The sequence below is a fragment of the Schistocerca cancellata genome, chromosome 9 (genome assembly GCF_023864275.1).
Source record: "Schistocerca cancellata isolate TAMUIC-IGC-003103 chromosome 9, iqSchCanc2.1, whole genome shotgun sequence".
Classification (NCBI taxonomy): domain Eukaryota; kingdom Metazoa; phylum Arthropoda; class Insecta; order Orthoptera; family Acrididae; genus Schistocerca; species Schistocerca cancellata.
In genome coordinates this window covers 477,038,873-477,044,336 of record NC_064634.1, presented here as the reverse complement: position 1 = coordinate 477,044,336, position 5,464 = coordinate 477,038,873, and the positions used below count along the sequence as shown (strand labels likewise).

The 5,464-nt window shown below is 44.8% G+C and overlaps 1 non-coding gene across 1 annotated transcript; it reads left to right on the top strand.

Annotated features, from left to right (window-relative positions):
- The first annotated feature begins 2,811 nt into the window (after positions 1–2,811).
- Positions 2,812–2,885, top strand: Trnat-ugu (transfer RNA threonine (anticodon UGU)). The gene has a single exon. It is a non-coding gene; the product is annotated as a tRNA-Thr (tRNA).
- The last annotated feature ends 2,579 nt before the right edge of the window (positions 2,886–5,464 follow it).

Sequence of the window (5,464 nt, the reverse complement as noted above, 5' to 3'; positions counted from 1 at the left end):
CAGCAGTAAGCAATCTAACAATTGTCGCAAACACTTGTTGTCTTACATAGGCGTTGCAGACGGCAGCGCCGTATTCTGCCATCTTGGTCAAAGAAAAGCGTCAATATAACGATTCACCTCTGACGACGGTTTCCAGCTCTACGTGCGGAACTGGTTAACATCACAGCCTCGGGAATTTTGTGAGACAGCCATTCACTGCCTTGTGTCTAAGTGACAAGTGTTTCAACAGCCAGGATTAATACTTCTAACATACAAGTACTGGTTTCTGTAATTATTCAACCTTCTCGTTCATTTTTTGTTGTCTTGTTGCCTTTTCTCCGAATCTCTCTGAACATGTTTGGATTACTGCAGGGCTTTTAATAATTGACTGTTGAGTGGTGTGAGGTACAAGCCTGCCTCGCAGGTCAAAGCGAAGTTGGCGCCCATTATTTAGAGTGCTTTTGCACGTGTAGGAGGGCAAAGATTTCAGGTCAAAGCAGTAGAGCAGTGCGTCACGGCGCGCCGCAGATCGCCTCGACTGTGTGCGTTATGGCCGCAGCAGGTGGCGCGATTTAGCATGGCGCCACGGAAGTCAGGAGGTACGAATGAACGGAACGTTTCAGCACGGAATGGAAAGTTTGTGGATCAGAACTTCTTAGGATTTTCTGACAGGTCTCTGGCCGGGATCAGAGTGTTGAAAGCGGCCACTAATTTATTTCTTTACTTTCCCAGGTAACCCACGACACAAAGCTGATTTAGAACACTTTATTTACTTCCAGTTTCGGAATAAGATCATCATCTGGTACCTGTATCAAGTCAAAGAGACAAGAGTGACAACAGAACCTCTAACTAGAAACAGCAATGTGGACAACGAAAATACACTCCTGGAAATGGAAAAAAGAACACATTGACACCGGTGTGTCAGACCCACCATACTTGCTCCGGACACTGCGAGAGGGCTGTACAAGCAATGATCACACGCACGGCACAGCGGACACACCAGGAACCGCGGTGTTGGCCGTCGAATGGCGCTAGCTGCGCAGCATTTGTGCACCGCCGCCGTCAGTGTCAGCCAGTTTGCCGTGGCATACGGAGCTCCATCGCAGTCTTTAACACTGGTAGCATGCCGCGACAGCGTGGACGTGAACCGTATGTGCAGTTGACGGACTTTGAGCGAGGGCGTATAGTGGATATGCGGGAGGCCGGGTGGACGTACCGCCGAATTGCTCAACACGTGGGGCGTGAGGTCTCCACAGTACATCGATGTTGTCGCCAGTGGTCGGCGGAAGGTGCACGTGCCCGTCGACCTGGGACCGGACCGCAGCGACGCACGGATGCACGCCAAGACCGTAGGATCCTACGCAGTGCCGTAGGGGACCGCACCGCCACTTCCCAGCAAATTAGGGACACTGTTGCTCCTGGGGTATCGGCGAGGACCATTCGCAACCGTCTCCATGAAGCTGGGCTACGGTCCCACACACCGTTAGGCCGTCTTCCGCTCACGCCCCAACATCGTGCAGCCCGCCTCCAGTGGTGTCGCGACAGGCGTGAATGGAGGGACGAATGGAGACGTGTCGTCTTCAGCGATGAGAGTCGCTTCTGCCTTGGTGCCAATGATGGTCGTATGCGTGTTTGGCGCCGTGCAGGTGAGCGCCACAATCAGGACTGCATACGACCGAGGCACACAGGGCCAACACCCGGCATCATGGTGTGGGGAGCGATCTCCTACACTGGCCGTACACCACTGGTGATCGTCGAGGGGACACTGAATAGTGCACGGTACATCCAAACCGTCATCGAACCCATCGTTATACCATTCCTAGACCGGCAAGGGAACTTGCTGTTCCAACAGGACAATGCACGTCCGCATGTATCCCGTGCCACCCAACGTGCTCTAGAAGGTGTAAGTCAACTACCCTGGCCAGCAAGATCTCCGGATGTGTCCCCCATTGAGCATGTTTGGGACTGGATGAAGCGTCGTCTCACGCGGTCTGCACGTCCAGCACGAACGCTGGTCCAACTGAGGCGCCAGGTGGAAATGGCATGGCAAGCCGTTCCACAGGACTACATCCAGCATCTCTACGATGGTCTCCATGGGAGAATAGCAGCCTGCATTGCTGCGAAAGGTGGATATACACTGTACTAGTGCCGACATTGTGCATGCTCTGTTGCCTGTGTCTATGTGCCTGTGGTTCTGTCAGTGTGATCATGTGATGTATCTGACCCCAGGAATGTGTCAATAAAGTTTCCCCTTCCTGGGACAATGAATTCACGGTGTTCTTATTTCAATTTCCAGGAGTGTATAAAGACAATGCTTAAGAAAAATTGGCCCACGAAAATCACATGTCACTCATGTAGAAAAGTAAAATCACATTAATTACCAGATTAATCAACAACAGTGAGGTAGACAACGATTTTCCCACATCTGCAATTATCGTCATACATAAAAATTGACTGAACTTACATAGTTCGGACTATCCTGAGGAACCGATGTACTCTTAGCCTCAAAGGTAAAAGCCTAAGATGTCTACCTGATATTAGCAGTAGCACACAACAGTACTTTTAAGGTAAAAGATCCATAAGAATAATCATTACAGTAAACTCATAAGAAACATCTGCATCAAATCAAAGTAATAAGATATGAAACTCATCACAGTTATCACATTAGTATTTTTATATACAGAGCGTTCATTTTAGCTGAAGACATTAAATACCTCGAAAATTATAAATATATTACGAACATTACGTATGTAGATTGTGGACAGTTGGAAATGTGGGTCTCACGGGAAGCGTGCAAGGTATAAGTCCCTGCAGTCGCGCTATTCATCTGTGTCCTCGGTGGCTCAGATGGATAGAGCGTCTGCCATGTAAGCAGGAGATCCCGGGTTCAAGTCCCGGGCGGGGCACACATTTTCAGCTGTCCCCATCGAGGTATGTCAACATCACCTGTCGGCAGCTGCGGGTTTCAATTAATTATCATTTATTCTACAGAAGCTGCACGGTCATCAATGTTATCTGTTCTTTCGAGAACAATTACTGTGTTCATACATGAAAACTAAACAAGCTTAAAAAAGTACAATGTAATAAACTCAATGACTCACTGAAAATTACCTTAGCGGCAGCACACAGACATGCTGTAACTGCAAGTATTCCACATTTATTGTAAAACATACTAATTTACCTTAACAATATCCAACCTTATAGCCAAAAGGAATAATAGGGAAATCCATTTTCCAAAGGATCGGTACACAAAATCAAAACGTGTCATACTTATAGGACAATACAGATACACAAGAACAACTGTTAATGAACTTTCGACAGTCATTCAGAAACAACGGAGAATGAGGGTAATCTGGTAAGACAACTGAACACCTTAATAAATGTAAATGAAGCATTTAACAAATAAATGAAAAAATTAAGAAGTAGACACAGGAAGGTAACAGTAAAATAAAAAAATGTGTTTTTATAATTTCGTAATTCGACCGTGAGAGGACAGTTGTGACTTTCATTGTTTGGAGTGGGAACGTACTCATTGCAGCAAGAGCGGTACGTTGTTAGTTGAGTAGCGAATTCCAAGTGAAGTTCAGAACAGTGTTATTTTGAGATGTGTCGTTCTTTTGGAATGAAGTCGCAAAAACGCAGCTTGATATTCTATTTCTGCCAGTTTAGTCGATCATGATACGCGCAGAACAGCTATTCTCCACAGATTGCACCCAGTTTGAAGCATTGTTTCAGGGAATTGCGAGCAACGTCAATTTTAACGAATGCACCGAAAACTTCCATTTCTGTGCTTTTGGCACGAAATGTTCGTAGTTTTCAAATTCAACGATTGTTACCCCTCGAATTAAGCATAATACTTTTGAATATAGTGTGAATTATACTATTTACGATAATCTATTGTTGATGTTTTGAGTCGCTTCAATTTGGAAGAATTATTTTATAACGTTCTCAATTGTGTCGGTAACACGTTTTCGGTAATTTTTGAGTTGAGTCATTTTTTAAGAATATGTCCGTTTTCTTCCCTTTTCATGCAGAAGAATGATGTTGTCACTAGTATATAATAGTGTCGTGTGACTAGGGCCTCCCGTCGGGTAAACCGTTCGCTGGGTGCAAGTCTTTCGATTTGACGCCACTTCGGCGACTTGCGTGTCGATGGGGATGAAATGATGATGATTAGGACAACACAACAACCAGTCCCTGAGCGGAGAAAATCTCCGACCCAACCGGGAATCGAACCCGCGCCCTTAGGATTGACATTCTGTCGCGCTGACCAGTCAGCTACCGGGGGCGGACGTTGTCATTAGTGTCTGTCTGTCGTATTGCATGTTAATACAGAGAATTGACATCTTGCTAATGTGGGATGCGTTTATGGAAAAGAATCCCGTGTAACAAATCCAAGTGATGAGGTACCAAAGGAAGCACATAAAATACTTGACGAGCCTCATATGAGTCATCCACGATGAAATCCTATAGTGAAAAAGCATCAGTTGTTACTATTACCAGTTCTGACGGAGACAGAAGAGACATTTATGTTGTTGCATGTGGGGCAGAAACTAAATTGGTTCAAGCATACCCTAATCAATTTCCTCTGCCTGAAAACAACACGAAGGTATAGTAATTCTTATTATGAGACTTCTCAGAATGTGTTGGATATGTTGTGTCTAGACAAGACAGCCTAGACACAACGAGAGGAAGCCGAAAGGCACGCGCTTAAACTCACGCAGGCTGGCGTGAGGTCTGTAACAGGATACGTAATGAATGCTATAAAGAAAAGTACGTAGCTTCTGGAATACTTAACTTTAATCCACATTTGTAGAATATCGCTCTTGATGATACATTAATAGAATCTCAATATCAATTGAATACGGCGCCTTGCTAGGTCGTAGCAAATGTAGCTGAAGGCTATGCTAACTATCGTCTCGGCAAATGAGAGCGTAGTTGTCAGTGAACCGTTCCTTGCAAAGTCGGCTGTAGAACTGGGGCTGAGTGCTAGCATGTGTCTCTAGAGCTGCCGTGTGGTAGCGCTCGGTCTGCAATAACTGACAGTGGCGACTCGCGGGTCCGTCATATACTAGCGGACCGCGGCCGATTTAAAAGCTACCACCTAGCAAGTGTGGTGTCTGGCGGTGACACCACAGGGTATTTGAATTGTTCCTTTAGATTTAATCGTTTCAGTGTATACTAACTGGTAAACTTTTATAATGCTAAAAGATATATTGTTTGACTTTTACATCTTAAATAGTGAAAGGTTTTGTTAAATATATCTAATTTGCAGAAAGGTAGTGTATTTGGAGCAATGGAAAGCAAATACGTGTTAGTGATAATCTGTCCTACACAATGTGCGACTTAATTTGAAATAAAACGTTATTAATACAGAGAAGTTGAATATCAAAATTGATCTATGTATCTGTTTTTTTTCTAGGAAAGTGTGGGAACTGTAAATAATCAACAGCTATGTGTTATAGACACTGAAAGTGAGGTAACT